This window comes from Macaca nemestrina, chromosome 1 (assembly GCF_043159975.1).
Source record: "Macaca nemestrina isolate mMacNem1 chromosome 1, mMacNem.hap1, whole genome shotgun sequence".
Lineage (NCBI taxonomy): Eukaryota > Metazoa > Chordata > Mammalia > Primates > Cercopithecidae > Macaca > Macaca nemestrina.
The window spans coordinates 105,911,317-105,929,262 of NC_092125.1; the positions used below are offsets into that span (position 1 = coordinate 105,911,317).

At 45.0% G+C, this 17,946-nt stretch overlaps 1 protein-coding gene across 3 annotated transcripts in view; it reads left to right on the plus strand.

Moving 5' to 3' along the window:
- LOC105497951 (GATA zinc finger domain containing 2B) overlaps nt 1-17,946 on the plus strand; it is a 113,673-nt gene that overhangs the window by 18,581 nt on the left and 77,146 nt on the right. Inside the window, exon 1 of one of the 3 annotated variants that reach the window (XM_011769509.3) lies at nt 5,747-5,870. The exons of the other annotated variants lie outside the window; for them this stretch is intronic. The gene's annotated coding sequence lies outside the window, so the exon portion shown is untranslated. Of the gene's footprint in view, nt 1-5,746; nt 5,871-17,946 lie in introns of those variants that run through there. 3 annotated transcript variants of the gene reach the window in all.

Sequence of the window (17,946 nt, forward strand, 5' to 3'; positions counted from 1 at the left end):
CCAACATATAGTGAAACCACATCTCTACTAAAGAAGACAAAAATTAGGGCTGGAGCAGTGGCTCATGCATGTAATCCCAGCAATTTGGGAGGCCAAGGCGGGCAGATCACCTGAGGTCAGGAGTTCAAGACAAGCCTGACCAGTATGGTGAAACCCCATCTGTACTAAAAATAGAAAAATTTGCTGGGTGTGGTGGCAGGTGCCTGTAATCCTATCTGTTGGGGAGGCTGAGGCAGGAGAATTATTTGAAGCATGGAGGTGGAGATTGCAGTGAGCCGAGATGTGCTACTGTACTCCAGCCTGGGCGACAGAGCAAGAGACTCTGAGAACAAAAAAAAATTAGCTGGGCCTGGTGGCACACGCCTATAGTCCCAGCTTCTTGGGAAACAGACAGGCGAATTGCTTGAACCCGGGAGGTAGAGGTTGCAGTGAGCTGAGGTCATGCCACTCTACTCCAGCCTGGGTGACAGAGCGAGACTCTGTCTCTCAAATAAAAAAAAAAAAGAAATAAATTATGTTGCTCCATACATTTTTGCTCTTATAAATGAATTGTTTTGTTGTGGTTGAAGCACTTTCTTCTTGTTTTAATGTTTGTTTTCACATTTTAAAAAATTAAGATATGGTGTGGAAAGTTTCTTGTCATTGTGTTTTACCTGCCTAGTTTTAAATTCCATCACTGTTTTTCCATTTCTATCATATTAGAGTTTCTTTTTTTTTTTTTTTTTTTGAGACGGAGTCTCGCTCTGTCACCCAGGCTGGAGTGCAGTGGCCAGATCTCAGCTCACTGCAAGCTCCGCCTCCCGGGTTTACGCCATTCTCCGGCCTCAGCCTCCCGAGTAACTGGGACTACAGGCGCCCGCCACCTCGCCCGGCTAGTTTTTTGTATTTCTTAATAGAGACGGGGTTTCACCGTGTTAGCCAGGATGGTCTCGATCTCCTGACCTCGTATCCGCCCGTCTCGGCCTCCCAAAGTGCTGGGATTACAGGCTTGAGCCACCGCGCCTGGCCATCTATCTATTTTTAAGACAAGGTCTCATGCTATTGTCCAGGCTGGAGTGCAGTGGTGCAGTCACGGCTCACTGCAGCCTTAACTTCCCGAACTCAGGTGATTGTCCCACTTTAGCCTCTGAAGTAGCTGGTACCACATGTGCGTGCCACCATGGCTAGCTAATTTTTTGTATTTTTTGTAGAGGGGATTTTGCCATATTGCCCAGGCTGGTTTTCAACTTCTGGTCTCAAGCTGTCTGCCTGCCTCAGCCTCTCGAAGTGCTGGGGTTACGGGTGTGAGCCCCATGCTTGGCCAATATTAGAACTTTATTGGGAAAGAATATTTAGGCATATGGTAAAGAATATTTAGGTATATTGTAATATATGTCCTGTTATGGAAATTCTGTACTTTTCCTATTGCTTACAATTCTGCTATTTAATTATTTTCATTGCTATTATTTTGTTAACATTGAACAATTTGAGTACTACTAGTACTCAAACTTAAAGTACTTTAAAATATTTAAACTTAGTTTAGGAATGCTGATTGCTTAGTTCATGAAGTCTTATTTTATAATTTCATCTGTAATCCTAAATCTCAGACTACGGCAGAAAATCCAGGGCTCTGGGCAATGATATGAGTTTATTTTTCCAATTTCTGGAGTGAAGATCCCAGATACTTTTCTCTGTCTTAGGCCTGTTGTCTTGAAAAATGATAATTAATTGCTCTGATAAAGAGAAAACTTGGGTCTGGTCTTTTGTCCTGCCTGTTAGAGCTACTTACTTTGTAACCACTTAAATCTGCTGGTTGTGGGAAACTGCAAAGGCCTCAGCATAACATTTCTTGTATACCTACTATGTAAAGTAGTATGTAAAAGATACAAACATATGTATGATAGAGGATATGAAGATAAATTACGAGAAGATGCAGGCAGTAGACTAAAGACTACATGTATTAAAAGACCGCAGCTGGGCTTGGTGGCTCACACATGTAATCCTAACACTTTGGGAGGCTGAGATGGGAGGACTGCTTGAGCCTAGGAGTTCGAGAACAGAGTGGGCAACAAAGTGAGACCCCATTTACAAAAAATATAAGAAAAATTAGCAGGGTATGGTGGTACGTGCCTGTGGTCCCAGGTACACAGGAGGCTGAGGTGAGGGAATCCCTTGAACCTGGGAGGTCAAGGCTGCATTGAGCCATGTTCGAGCCACTTCACTCCAGCCTGGGTGACAAAGTGAGACCCTGTCTCAAAAAAATGAAATAAAACAATTATAATACTAGGTGCAATATATTTATAAATTAAGTAACTTGCATATTAGGAACAAGTGCCCCTTAAGTAGGAATTATACCCTCATTCAGCACTTTTTACACCTTGGCTCTAAGTATGATAGGCTTACCAAATCCTGAAAATTCTATTTTTTTTTGAGACGGAGTTTTGCTCTTGTTGCCCAGACTGGAGTGCGATGGCGCGATCTTGGCTCACCGCGACCTCTGCCTCTCGGGTTCAAGTGATTCTCCTGCCTCAGCCTTCCTGAGTAGTTGGGATTACAGGCATGTGCCACCATGCCCAGTTAATTTTGTATGTTTAGTAGAGACAGTGTTTCTCCATGTTGGTCAGGCTGGTCTGGAACTCCTGACCTCAGGTGATCTGCCCGCCTCAGCCTCCCAAAGTGCTGAGATTACAGGTGTGAACCACTGCGCCCGGCTTTTTTTTTTTTTTTTTTGAGACAGAGTCTGATTGGCTCCTGCTCTCCTCCTGATTGTCCTTGTTGCCCCAAGACCTTTGTAGACAGGACCGGGCATGTTCAGGGTGGTGTGACTGTAGACCCCACGGCCATTTTATTTTATTTATTTATTTTTTAAATTAAAAAAATTTTTTTATTTTTTTCTTTTAGCAAGAGTTTTGCTCTGTCTCCCAAGCTGGAGTGCAATGGTGTGATCTCGGCTCACTGCATCCTCCACCTTCTGGGTTCAAGTGATTCTCCTGCCTCAGTCTCCTGAGTAGCTGGGATTACAGGTGTGTGCCACCATGCCCGGCTAATTTTTGTATTTTTGGTAGAGATGGGTTTCGCCATGTTGGCCAGGCTGGTTTCAAATTCCTGACCCCAGGTGATCCACCTGCCTTGGTCTCTCAAAGTGCTGGGATTACAGGTGTGAGCCACTGCGCGCAGTTGGACATTTTAACCAAAGAATAATCAATCAGCTAGTAAACTTTCATGGAAGTATCAAAATGGTGTTGTCCAATGAAGTCTCATCTTGAATAAATTTAACTCTAATGCATTTCCCCTCTACGCATCACTCTTTTTATTAAAGTTCCTGATTCTCATTTTGCCTTGGAGATGCGATGGTTTTATTTATTTAGAGACAGAGCCTTGCTTTGTCACCCAGGCTGGAGTGCAGTGGCATGATCTTGGCTCACTGCAACCTCTGCCATCTGGGTTCCAACGATTCTTGTGCCTCAGCCTTAACATACAAACATATAAATATTTTTTTTCTTTTTTCTTTTTTTTTGAGACAGAATTTTGCTCTGTTGCCCAGGCTGGAATTCGGTGGCACTATTTCTGCTCACTGCAACCTCCACCTTCCAGGTTCAAGGGATTCTTCTGCCTCAGCCTCTTGAATAGCTCGGATTACGGGCACAGGCCACCACACCTGGCTAATTTTTGTATTTTTAGTAGAGATAGGGTTTTGTCAAGTTGGCCAGGCTGGTCTCGAACTCCTGACCTCAAGTGATCCACCCACCTTGGCTTCCCAAAGTCCTGGGATTACAGGTGTAAACTACCACGCCTTGCCGGTTTTTATGATTTTTAAATGATTGAAAAAATCAAGAGATTATTTTGTGATGTGAAAATTACATGAAATTCAGATTTCAGTGTTTATAAATAAGTAAAGTTTTATTGGAAATAACTATGCTTATTTTTTTGCATATTGTCTGTGGTTGTTTTCACGCTGCTACAATATCAGAGTTACGAGTCACAACAAAGATGTTAAGGCCTCCAAAACCTGAAATGTTTACTATCTGGCTAAAGAAAAGACTTGCTGGGCCTGGCTTGATGGCACATGCCTGTAGTCACAACTACTTGGGAGAGACTAAGGTGGAAGGGTTGATTGAACCCAAGAGGTTGAGGCTGTAGTGAGCTCTGATCACACCACTGTACTCTAGCCTGGATGACAGAGCAAGACCCTGTCTCAAAAAAAATAAAAGGAAGAAAAAGAAAATAAGCTCGTCAGTCTGTGATGTAGATGAATTCTGGTCCCATATTAATGGTCATATTACTGGATACGCAAACTGTTCTTTTCTTTTCTTTTCTTTTTTCTTTTTTTTTTTTTTTTTTTTTTGAGTCGGAGTCTCTATTGCCCAGGCTGAAGTGCAATGGCATGATCTCAGCTCACTGTAACCTCCGCCTCCCTGGTTCAAGCGATTCTCCTGCCTCAAACCTCCTGAGTAGTTGAGATTGCAGGTGTGTGCCACCACATCCGGCTAATTTTTGTATTATTTTAAGTAGAGATGGGGTTTCACCATATTGGCCAGGCTTGTCTCGAATTCCTGACCTCGTGATCTGCCCACCTCGGCCTCCCAAAGTGCTGGGATTACAGGCGTGAGCCACTGTGCCCAGTAAAAAATATTTTTTAAAAAGAATATATATATGACATTTGTAGCTCATTGTTTCAGTGACTGTATAATATTTCGTTGTATGACTATACCTTAATTTAACTAATCTGTCCACTTCCGAGGAACAGTTAGGGTGTTTGCAATTTGTGTGTATGTGTGCTATGATAACCAACATTCCAGTGAAACATCTTACATAGATCTTTACACATTTAAGTATATTTGTAGGTAAAAGTCCTAGAAGTGTAATTAGTGAATCAAATGGTATGCGCCTTTACAATTTTGTTAGACTTTGAGTTATTCTCCAAAAATGTGTACCAATTTACAGTCACACCTACAGGCTGTAAGAGTTTCTGAAACAACTCAGTTGAAATCTAAACTTGAGAGAAGTAGTGTAGCTGGCCAGCAGTGAGAACTGTCTGTCTTCGAGTGCCTTTGGGAACACTTATATACCTTATTAGCATTTCCTTTCAAAAAAGCGGTTGTCTTTGGATTTTGATTGTCAGGCATGTGACTACAGCCCAATTATTGGAAAGAGAAGAAGGAGGCCTTTTTTTTTTTTTGAGATGAAGTTTCGTTCTTGTTGCCCAGGCTGGAGTGCAGTGGCGCGATCTTGGACTCACTGCAACCTCCACCTCCCGGGTTCAAGCAGTTTTCCTGCCTCAACCTCCCAAGTTGCTGGGATTACAGGCATGTGCCACTACGCCCGGCTATTTTATATTTTTAGTAGAGGCGGGGTTTCACCATGTTGGCCAGGCTGGTCTCAAACTCCTGACCTCAGGTGATCCGCCCACCTTGGCCTCCCAAAGTGCTGGGACTACAGGTGTGAACCACTGCACCCGGCAAAGGAGGCTTTTTAAAATTTTTATTTTAAGAGATGAGATCTTGCTGTGTTGCCCAGGCTGGAATGCAGTGGCTGTTCACAGGCATGATCACTGCAGCTTCGAACTCCTGGGTCAAGCAATCCTCTGGCCTCAAGTTTCCCAAGTAGCTGGAATTACAGGTGTGTGGACCATCGCACCCAGCTGGAGTATACATTTTAAAATAAAAATTGTCTTCTTTGAAATATTCCTCAAACATCTCAACTTTTAGTCTTAAGTGTAAAAGTTTTGATAATCTGATTTCTTGTCTTCACAATCTTTTAAAATCAGGGGCAGCTTCAGGAGTAAGGAGCATGTACAGTTCCTAGTTGAGCTAATTGGCAGAGGTAGAGAGCCAAACACAACTACATCAGCAGGGTCATACTGTTTTCAGGGAATGGAGATGTTAAGGCAGGTAAGGACAAATTCCTTATAAAAGTTAGATTTCTTTGCTGACTGATTTTCTTGCTCTAATATATCACTTGTCTTTCTCCTCATCTCATTTCTCTGCTTTTACAGTGAAGGTGATTATTTTATTCCATAGATACAGGTTTTGTTCAGTGAATTTAGAACTTACTAGGAGGCTTTCACTTGCTCGCAGTAGAGCCAGAGTAGGTTATCTGGCTTTACTCAAGAAGGTTATCTTTGTTGGTACCTCAGCCTCCTGAGTAGCTGGGACTACGGGCGTGCACCAGCACACCTGGCTAATTTTTTTTGTATGTTTAGTAGAGATGGGGTTTCGCCATATTGGCCAGGCTGGTCTCCAACTTCTGGCCTCAAGCAGTCCTCCCACCTTGGCCTCCCAAAGTGCTGGGATTACAGGCGTGAGCCACTGCGCAGCCACGATTTGAATCTTTTAAATACCTACCAGAGCTATGTGATTTGGGATTGGTATTTTTGTAGTTTATTATAATTTCTTTTTTTTTCTGAGACAGGCTGTTACTCTATTACCCAGGCTGGAATGTAGTGGTGCAGTCATAGCTCACCACAGGCTTGAACTCTGGGTTCTAGCAGTCCTCCCCCTCCTTTTTTTTTTTTTTTTTTTTTTTTTGAGACAGAGTCTCGCTCTGTCACCGAGGCTGGAGTGCAGTGGCCGGATCTCAGCTCACTACAAGCTCTGCCTCCCAGGTTTACGCCATTCTCCTGCCTCAGCCTCCCAAATAGCTGGGACTACAGGCGCCCGCCACCTCGCCCGGCTAGTTTTTTGTATTTTTAGTAGAGACGGGGTTTCACCGTGTTAGCCAGGATGGTCTCGATCTCCTGACCTCGTGATCCGCCCGTCTCGGCCTCCCAAAGTGCTGGGATTACAGGCTTGAGCCACCGTGCCCGGCCCCTCCCCCTCCTTTAACCTCTCTAGTAGCTGGGACTACAGGCATGTGCTGCTACACATGGCTAATTTTTTTGTACTTTTTGTAGAGATGGGGCTTTACCATGTTGCATAGGCTGGTCTCAGACTCCTGGACTAAAGCGATTGGCCTGCCTCCGCCTCCCAGAGTGCTACGATTATAGGCTTTAGCCACCACACCCGGCCTGGGTTTGTTTTTTTTTTTTTTTTCCTGTTTGTTTTTTGAGACAGGGTCTCATTATGTTGCTTGAGCCAGTCTAGAACTCCTAGCTTCAAGCCATCCTTTTGCCTAGGTCTTCCAAAGCATTGGGATTACAGGCATGAGCCACCATGCCAGGCCCAAGGAATGAAATATTTGAATATAGAAACATATATAGTTACTGAGGAAGTACATCGTTTTCAGCAGTTCTTTTTTTTTTTTTTTTTGAGACAGAGTCTTGCTCTGTTACCCAGGCTAGAGTGCAGTGGCGCGATCTCGGCTCACAGCAAGCTACGCCTCCCAGGTTCACGCCATTCTCCTGCCTCAGCCTCCCAAGTAGCTGGGACTACAGGCGCCTGCCACCACACTCGGCTAATTTTTTATATTTTTAATAGAGATGGGGTTTCACCGTGTTTGCCAGGATGGTCTCGATTTCCTGACCTCGTGATCTGCCCGCCTCGGCCTCCCAAAATTCTGGGATTACAGGCATCAGCCACTGCACCCGGCCTTCAGCAGTTCTTTAAAAAAATTTTTTTTAATATATTGGCCAGCTGTCTAACTTTGAGACCTTAACCTATATAGCAGGAGTGGTGATTTGAATCCATTACATTATAGTTGATATTTTTAGAAGACATAAATTCTGGGTCCCTATAGAAAAAATTTTTCTTAAGCAGAAACTTCCACTTTAGAGCAATATAATGTAGTTTTGACTTTTCGTAGAAAATATTTACTTAGTCTCTCATCAGTTATTTCCCTGAGAAGCATTAATCTTTCTCTTGCAGGCCGGGCGCGGTGGCTCAAGCCTGTAATCCCAGCACTTTGGGAGGCCGAGACGGGCGGATCACGAGGTCAGGAGATCGAGACCATCCTGGTTAACACGGTGAAACCCCGTCTCTACTAAAAAATACAAAAAACTAGCCGGCCGAGGTGGCGGACGCCTGTAGTCCCAGCTACTCGGGAGGTGGAGGCAGGAGAATGGCGTGAACCCGGGAGGCGGAGCTTGCAGTGAGCTGAGATCCGGCCACTGTACTCCAGCCTGGGTGACAGCGCGAGACTCCGTCTCAAAAGAAAAAAAAAAAAAAAAAATCTTTCTCTTGCACCCACATTGGGTGGTCTGAGATACTTCGCACCAAAAGTCAAGTAGTCCTATTTGAGGTAACTGTCTTTTGTTCACATTCTTCCCATCTTGCATAAGCGCATTCTGTTCTCATCATATTAGAAGAAACAGAAAAGCCAAAATCAGATGATTTGAGTGTTTTTCATCTTTTCTTCCTTTTTTTTTTTTTTTTTAAAAAAAAGGTGTTTTAAGAGCTATTTTAGTTCTCAAAGCCATAGCCACAGTATTTTTTAATTAACTGGAAGTATTTGTTTAACCAATTTCTCTTTTTAAAGAGATCCTTCAAAAATGGATCTTACTAATGCTGCTTTGGATATTTAAAGCAATGAATATAAAATCTGTAGTTTGATGACATTTTTCCCTTAAGAAATTTATGGATGTGTTAGCAGAATATAGCATGATCCTCCTGAACTCTCTGTAGTTAATATTTCAGTCAGTATTAGGAGTTGCTTCATTGGCCTTGAAAATTTTCCTGTTCATAGCTGGGCACAGTGACTCACACCTGTAATCCCAGCACTTTGGGAGGCCGAGGCAGGCGGATCACCTGAGGTTGGGAATTCGAGACCAGCCTGACCAACATGAAGAAACCCCAGGTCTACTAAAAATACAAAATTAGCCGGGTGTGGTAGTGCATGCCTGTAATCCCAGCTACTCAGGAGGCTGAGGCAGGAGAATTGCTTGAACCGGGGAGGTGGAGGTTGAGGTAAGCGGAGATCGCGCCATTGCCCTCCAGCCTGGGGCAACAAGAGCGAAACTCCATCTCCAAAAAAAAAAAGAAAAGAAAATTTTCCTGTTCACTCTTACAGGCCCTCAAGCCATTCTGTTTTTATGGTCCCTCCTACTTTCCCTTTTGTTTCAGATTATCCCCTTTATCTGACCTACTTGTTGGAGTGGAGAATCCAGTTCTTCTTTGAGTGGTGCTTTTGATTCAGGATAGGCAACTGTCTTGATATTAGGAGCCAGTATCTGTTTTATGCCCCATCTCATGCAGCTTTCTTTAATGCTATTTAGAGACTTCCTTGTTAGATGGAATTTTTTTTTTTTTTTTTTTTGAGACGGAGTCTCGCTGTGCCGCCCAGGCTGGAGTGCAGTGGCCGGATCTCAGCTCACTGCAAGCTCTGCCTCCCGGGTTTTTACGCCATTCTCCTGCCTCAGCCTCCCGAGTAGCCGGGACTACAGGCGCCCGCCACCTCGCCCGGCTAGTTTTTTGTATTTTTTAGTAGAGACGGTGTTTCACCGTGTTAGCCAGGATGGTCTCGAACTCCTGACCTCGTGATCCGCCCGTCTCGGCCTCCCAAAGTGCTGGGATTACAGGCTTGAGCCACCGCGCCCGGCCTTTTTTTAATGTTAAAGAGACAGGGTCTCATTCTGTTGCCCTGGCTGCAGTGCAGTTGGCTGTATCATAGCTTACTACAACCTGGAACTACTGGGCTCAAGTGATCCTCCCACTTCCTCCTGAGGAGCTGGGACTGAAGGCGCATGCCACAGCACCTGGCTAATTCTTTTTTTTTTTTTTTTGTAAAGGCAGAGTCTTGCTATGTTGCCCAGGCTGGTCTTGAACTCCAGGGTTCAAGTGATCCTCCCACCTCAGCCTCCCAAAGTGCTGGGATTATAGGCATGAACCACTACACCTGGCCCAGATGGATTTTTGAAGAGCCTTTCTTATTTCCAAAGTCAGAGGTATAAAAGTCTCAATGAACAGCGTACTCAGCCCTAACCCTTAGCTGTGATCATCAGACTTAGAAATCTTTGTAGATGAAAAGAAACAGGTAACTGAAGCTATATGGATAAAGGAAGGACCCAAATACTGCATATCTTAGATTCAAGAGTCCATCATTATATTGTCAATAAATTTTTGGTAACATGACTCCTTTGCCCCTCAGATGTCTCGGTTCTTTTTTTTTTTCTTCAGAGACGGTCTCACTCTGTTGCCCAGGCTAGAGTGCAGTGGCATGATCGTGGCTCACTGCAGCCCCAATCTCTTGGGCTTAAGTGATCCTCCCATGTCAGCCTCCCAAGTAACTGGGACTACATGCATGTGCTACCACGACTGGTTGGCTCTGTACCTCTTGTACCTGACTATAATCAGCATTAAGCCAAGGAAATACTACCAATCTCTTGTTTATCAGTTTTTGTAAACTTTTTTTTTTTTTTTTTTGAGATGGAGTCTCGCTCTATCACCCAGGCTGCAGTGCAGTGGCGTGATCCTGGCTCACTGCAGCCCCTGCCTCCTGGGTTCAACTGATTCTCTCGTGCCTCAGCCTCTCAAGTAGCTGGGACTACAAGCGCGTTCCACCACGCCCAGCTAATTTTTTTGTTTGTTTTTGAGACGGAGCTTCGCCCTTGTTGCCCAGGCTGGAGTGCAGTGATGTGATTTTGGTTCACTGCAACATCCGCCTCCTGGGTTCAAGGGATTCTCCTGCCTCAGCCTCCTGAGTAGCTGGGATTACAGGCATGTGCCACCACGCCTGACTAATTTTATATTTTTAGTAGAGATGGGATTTCTCCATGTTGATCAGTCTGGTCTCGAACTCCTGACCTTAGGTGGTCCGCCCACCTTGGCCTCCCAAAGTGCTGGGATTACAGGTGTGAGCCACCCCGCCCATCCTTTGTTTTTTTGAGACGGAGTCTCACCCTGTCACCCAGACTGGAGTGCAGTGGAGCAATCTCGGTTTACTGCGACCTCTGCCTCCCGGGTTCAAGCGATTCTCCTGCCTCAGCCTCCCAAGTAGCTGGGACTGCAGATGCGTGTCACCATGTCTGGCTGATTTTTTGTATTTTTAGTAGAGACGGGTTTCACTGTGTTAGCCAGGATGGACTCAATCTTCTGACCTCGTGATCTGCCTGTCTCGGCCTCCCAAAGTCCTGGGATTACAGATGTGAGCCACCATGCCTGGCCCGTAAGCTTTTTTTTTTTAACTGAGCTGTAATATACATTCAGAAAAGTAGTTTAATTATAAGGTGACCACCCAGATATAGATATAGAAGACCCAGAAGTCTTTTTTTGTTTTTTGAGAGAGAGTCTTGCTCTGTCACTCACACTGGAGTGCAGTGGCACAGATTCAGCTCACTGCAACCTCTGCCTTCCAGGTTGAAGCGATTCTCCTGCCTCAGCCTCCCAAGTAGCTGAAACTGCAGATGCGTGACACTACACCTGGCTAATTTTTGTATTTTTAGTAGAGACGGGGTTTCACCATGTTGGCCAGGCTGGTTTTGAACTCCTGACCTCAAGTGATCTGACCATCTCGACCTCCCCAGGTGCTGAGATTACAGGCATAAGCCACTGTGCCCAGTCCCAGAAATCTTTTTTGTGTTCTCTCCTAGTCATTAGCCTCCTCCACTCCAACAGGTAACCACTATTCTAACTTCCTCTGGTAGTATTTGTATTCAACTACAAGCTTGAGACTTGGTAATAATTGCTACAAAAACCTCATTGAAGATAAAGTCATGTTGGTGTTGTTTAATATAGTGGTTCTGGTTGGTATGGGGACATTTTTGTTTTTGGTTTTTGTTTTATTGAGATGGAGTCTTGCTCTGTCGCCCAGGCCAGGTGCAGTGGTGTGATCTCAGCTCACTGCAACCTCCACCTTCCAGGTTCAAGTGATTCTCCCGTCTCAGCCTCCCGAGTAGCTGGAATTACAAGCACCTGCCACCACGCCTGGCTAATTTTTATATTTTTAGTAGAGATGGGGTTTCACCATGTTGACCAGGCTGGTCTCAAACTCCTAACTTTGTGATCTACCCACCTTGACCTCCCAAAGTGCTGGGATTACAGGCGTGAGCCACTGTGCCTAGCCAATAATAAACTTTTTTAAAAGTTCAGATTTACTTAGGGGAAGAGATAAACTTATTTTATTTTTTTGAGACAGAGTCTTGCTCTGTCGCCCAGGCTGGAGTGCAGTGTTGTGATCTCAGCTCACTGCAACCTCTGCCTCCTGCAGCTCAAGCGATCCTCCCATTTCAGCTTCTTGAGTAGCTGGGACTACAGGCGTGCGCCACCCTGCCCAGCTAACTTTTTGTCATTTTTGGAGAGATTGGGTTTCGGCGTATCACCCAGGCTGGTGTGAAACTTCTGGGCTCAAGTGATCTGCCTGCCTTGGCCTCCCAATGTGCTGGGATTACAGATGTGAGCTGGCCCGTGCCCAGCTGGGATAAACTTTTTAAGGTGAATATTTACTGCCCAGTAAAATGATAAACTTGCCTACTATACCAAATCCTAGTAACAACAATCAGAATTTTGACAAATCTTTCTGTCACCGAATTGAAGAAAAGTGTCACTTTTTCCTATAGGTTGCGTGTGCTCATCAATGCTAATGGGCAAATCTCAGCTAATAGTGTGCTAGAAGTTTCCTCTAGGTAAAATCCAGACCAGACAGGGTTTTCCTCTTGGACTGTGTTTAGGTACAGCTTCACAGAACTTGATCCACTCCTCTGCATGAATATTTTCTTCCTTCATTTCAATAAAGAAGGTTTCTTGGCCGGACGCAGTGGCTCACGCCTGTAATCCCAACACTTTGGGAGGCTGAGGCAGGTGGATCACAAGGTTAGGAGTTCAAGACCAGCCTGGCCAACATTGTGAAACCCTGTCTGTACTAAAAATACAAAAATTAGCCAGGCGTGGTGGCTGGCGCCTGTAGTCCCAGCTACTTTTGAGGCGGAGGGCAGAGAATTGCCTGAACCTGGGAGGCAGAGGTTGCAGTAAGCAGGCGCAACTGCACTCCGGTCTGGGTGACAGAGGGAGACTGTCTCAAAAAAAAAAAAAAAAAAAAAAAAAAAGAACGTTTCTCACAAGTCTGCTGAATACTGTCTAATGTTGGGCCCATTTTGATGACAAAGTTACTTTATAATACTGTTTGACAGAAGTGATGAATGTCTAGAATTTCACATTGGCATATCTAATCCATCAATTCTGATTTTAAACTTCTTGACCATTTACTAGTCAGTTGTTATGAGCAGCTATATATTCATGTATTCATGTATCCCTCTACAGTCTAGGGAGTTCTAGGTGAGTGATGCTGCTTTGACCCTGAGACCCCTTTACTTATCAGTTTATTTTTCCCTTGGATTCAGTAGGAGGGAATACTTATTAGTATATTTAATATTTGGTCAGCTAGATCTTTTTCTCTTAGATATCTGATCTTTAGCCTTTAGTGTGTCTTTCCTTAACTAGTGGTAGTGTTCTATATACTATAATAGTCTTGTTACCTATTTTACTCTTGAGTTTTTTGAGTGAGTTATGCTGCTTCTGGCCTCCCCTCCCCTCCGTTCCCCTTTCCCTCCCTTCCCCTCACCTCTCCTTTCTTTTCTTTCTTTTTTTGAGACAGAATCTCACTCTGTTGCCAGGCTGGAGTGCAGTGACATGATCTTGGCTCACTGCAACCTCCGCCTCCCGAGTTCAAGCAATTCTCCTGCCTCAGCCTCCCTGGTAGCTGGGACTACAGGTGTCTGCCACCATGTCTGGCTAATTTTTGTATTTTTAATAGATATGGGGTTTCACCATGTTGGCCAGGATGGTCTGGATCTCTTGACCTCATGATCCACCCGCCTGGACCTCCCAAAGTGCTGGGATTACAGGCGTGAGCCACCACACCTAGCCATAACTCTGTCCCTGATTTTCATTGTGCTTATGTCTTTTAGTAATTATGGTAAATCTAGCCATTACTTTTATTTTTAAATTTTAGTCGGTTTTTGGATAGGTGATATATGCACATGGTACAGAATTCACAATTGGAAAAAGTTTACAGTAAAAAAGGACATCTCTTTCTTTGGAGACAAAACTTAATCTACTTCCTTTCCCTCCCCTCCTCTCCTATTACCCTTCCCCTCCCCTTTTCCCTTCGCTTCACCTCGCCTCTTCACTCAGCTTTTTTTTTTTTTTTTTTGAGACGGAGTCTGGCTCTGTTGCCCAGGCTGGAGTGCAGTGGCCGGATCTCAGCTCACTGCAAGCCCCGCCTCCCAGGTTCACGCCATTCTCCTGCCTCAGCCTCCCAAGTAGCTGGGAGTACAGGCGCCCACCACCTCGCCCGGCTAATTTTTTTTGTATTTTAGTAGAGACGGGGTTTCACCATGTTAGCCAGGATGGTCTCGATCTCCTGACCTTGTGATCCGCCCATCTCGGCCTCCCAAAGTGCTGGGATTACAGGCTTGAGCCACCGCGCCCGGCCTTTTTTTTTTTTTTTTTTTTTAATGAGACAGAGTTTCACTCTTGTTGCCCAGGCTGGAGTGCAGTGGCACGATCTCAGCTCACTACAAACTCTGCCTCCCGAATTCAAGCAATTCTGCCTCAACCTCCCAAGTAGCTGGGATTACAGGTGCCCACTCCAACACCTGCCTTATTTTTTTGTATTTTGAGTAGAGATGGGGTTTCACCATGCTTGCCAGGCTGGTCTTGAATTGCTGACCTCAGGTGACCCACCTGCCTTGGCCTCCCAAAATGCTGGGATTACTGGTATGAACCACCACTCCTGGTTGCCTTTCCTTTTTTCTTCCCTTTCCTCCCCTCTCCCCTTCTTTCCTTTCCCTTCCCTTTTTCCTTTCCTTTCGTTTCCTTTTTTATTTGTTTCTTTGAGGCGGAGTCTAGCTGTCGCCCATGCTGGAGTGCAGTGGTGCGATCTCAGCTCACTGCAACCTCCACCTCCCAGGTTCAAGCAGTTCTCCAGCCTCAGCCTCCTGAGTAGTTGGGATTACAGGTGCCCACCATCACACCCAGCTAAGTTTTGTGTTTTTAGTAGGGACGGGGTTTTGTCATGTTGATCCAGCTGGTCTCGAACTCCTGACCTCAGGTGATCCACCTCGGCCTCCCAAAGTGCTGGGATTACAGGCGTGAGCCACCGCACCTGTCGGCACATTTTATTAAAGAAAAATTTTGCATTGTTTACTTTTCGCCAGTCTGTTCTGGCATGCTTTTAATGATACCAGACTCACCTGCTTAACAATAGCCAGTGTGCAAACTCTGTAGTATTTTCTGTATGCCTTACAGTTATTGCCACTGTAATGATGGATGCCAGTTTTGGCCAACATGGTGTTTAGTACTGTATTTTTAATTTCCTTAAAGATGGGCAGTTGTTGGTGAGGATGACCAGTTTCACTTTAAATAAGTTGGAGCCTAGAGTTGATCAACTCCAGCCGCTTTTTCTTTTTCTCTTTCTTTTTTTTTTTTTTTTTTTTTTGAGACGGAGTCTTGCTCTGTCGCCCAGGCTGGAGTGCAGTGGCCGGATCTCAGCTCACTGCAAGCTCCGCCTCCCGGGTTCACGCCATTCTCCTGCTTCAGCCTCCCGAGCAGCTGGGACTACAGGCGCCCGCCACCTCGCCCGGCTAGTTTTTTTGTATTTTTTAGTAGAGACGGGGTTTCACCGTGTTAGCCAGGATGGTCTCGATCTCCTGACCTCGTGATCCGCCCGTCTCGGCCTCCCAAAGTGCTGGGATTACGGGCTTGAGCCACCGCGCCCGGCCACCGCTTTTTCATCCTCTTTGCGGCCACCAACCTTCTGTCTTAGGTTCAGGATGGTCCCCAACCAAGAGCAGCTGCCAGGCTGGCTGGGAAGCAAGAAAGCCTTTTTTGAGACGGAGTCTTATTCTGTCACCTAGGCTGGAGTGCAGTGGTGTGATCTTGGCTCACTGTAACCTCTGCCTCCTGGGTTCAAGCAATTCTCCTGCCTCAGCCTCCCAAGTAGCTGGGATTACAGGCATGCCCCCATGCCTGGCTAATTTTTTGTATTTTTAGTAAAGGCAGGGTTTCTGCATATTAGTCAGGCTGGTCTTGAACTCCTGACCTCAGGTGATCCGCCCACCTCAGCCTCCCAGAGTGCTGGGATTACAGGTGTGAACCACTGTGCCCAGCCGGCCTCTTATCTTTCTATTGATAATCTAGACGTTTGTAAATTTACTGTGACTTCTTTTTTTTTTTAACTTTTTATTCTGAAGAATTTACATACCCAGATAGAGTACAAAGTAATTAAGTTCCATGTGCCCACCACAAGCTTCAAAAATTACTAACATTTTGCTATTCTTTACAGTTAATTTTAATGTTGAAAATAGAGAACATATAAAAATAAGTAAATAACATGAGTGTATTTTAAATTTGATGATCACACATCTACAACTTTCCTCTTGCCAGTTATTTCCTTTTATATTGTCTCTATCTTTCTCATTAGTGTAATTATGAGGGGGATTAATTGTGTGATTGTCTTGAAATTCTGGTAACGGGGTGGCTCACAAATCTACCAAGTCTGAGTGAAGTAAATTCTGAACTTGCCCAGAGTGATTTATATTTATGTATGGTACATTCTTTTTTTTTTTTTGGAGACAGAGTTTCGCTCTTGTTGCCCAGGTTGGAGTGCAATGGTGCGATCTTGGTTCACTGCAACGTCCGCCTCCTAGGTTCAAGCAATTCTCCTGCCTCAGCCCGCCGAGTAGCTGGAATTACAGGGATACATCACTATGCCAGGCTAATTTTCTGTTTTTAGTAGAGATGGGTTTTCTCCATGTTGGTCAGGCTCATCTGGAACTCCCGGCCTCAGGTGAGCCACCACACCCGGCCTGATACATTCTATTTTTATTCAGTAATTAGATCTAGTTCTAGTATAGCCTGTTGAGCATAGCAATTCAGTGAGGTAATTTTTTTTTTTTTTTTTTTTGAGACGGAGTCTCGCTCTGTCGCCCAGGCTGGAGTGCAGTGGTGCAATCTCGGCTCACTGCAAGCTCCGCCTTCCGGGTTTTTACGCCATTCTCCTGCCTCAGCCTCCCGAGTAGCTGGGACTACAGGCGCCCGCCACCTCGCCCGGCTAATTTTTTGTACTTTTTAGTAGAGATGGGGTTTCACCGTGTTAGCCGGGATGGTCTCGATCTCCTGACCTCGTGATCCGCCCATCTTGGCCTCCCAAAGTGCTGGGATTACAGGCTTGAGCCACTGCGCCTGGCCCAGTGAGGTAATTATTAAAGTGGAGGGCAAATTAAAAGATTTATGGAAGTCACTGACTGTATGGCCGTTATAACTTACTTTTTAATCTTAGGTTTCCTATTACTCCTCATGGTTTGGGTCTCTTTTAAGTCAGAGATTCAGTAGAACGTCACTATGGGCCGGGCGCGGTGGCTCAAGCCTGTAATCCCAGCACTTTGGGAGGCCGAGACGGGCGGATCACGAGGTCAGGAGTTCGAGACCATCCTGGCTAACACGGTGAAACCCCGTCTCTACTAAAAAATACAAAAAAAAAAACTAGCCGGGCGAGGTGGCGGGCGCCTGTAGTCCCGGCTACTCGGGAGGCTGAGGCAGGAGAATGGCGTAAAAACCCGGGAGGCAGAGCTTGCAGTGAGCTGAGATCCGGCCACTGCACTCCAGCCTGGGCAACACAGCGAGACTCTGTCTCAAAAAAAAAAAAAAAAAAAGAACGTCACTATGTTGAGGGTAGCTGTATTTTCTTTTTCTTCTTTGCATTGTTTATGACTTCAGTGGATAAAGATAAGAGCAACCTTCACAACAGAAGTGAAAGATGAGAAGCTTAATGTAGAGTAAAACGTCTGAAGCTCTAAGTGAAATTGTTAATAGCCGGGGATTTCTACTCTTGGAATGCTAGAGAGGAAGAGACACTTACTTAGTAACAGCAAAAAGCCAGGCCAAAAAGTAGAACTCAAGTGCTTAGAAAATCTGTGGCAAAAAAGATAAATGTGACTACTAAAACTACTTTTCTCTTTCCTCTGTGGCACTTAGTTGACAACAGTTGTTAGCACATGTAGATGTTCAAGTTTAATTTTTATTGTGAGATAAGTATGAACATTTGTGACTCGCCTAAAAAGAACTTAGTCCCCCTGCAAAGATAGAGGGAAGGTACCAA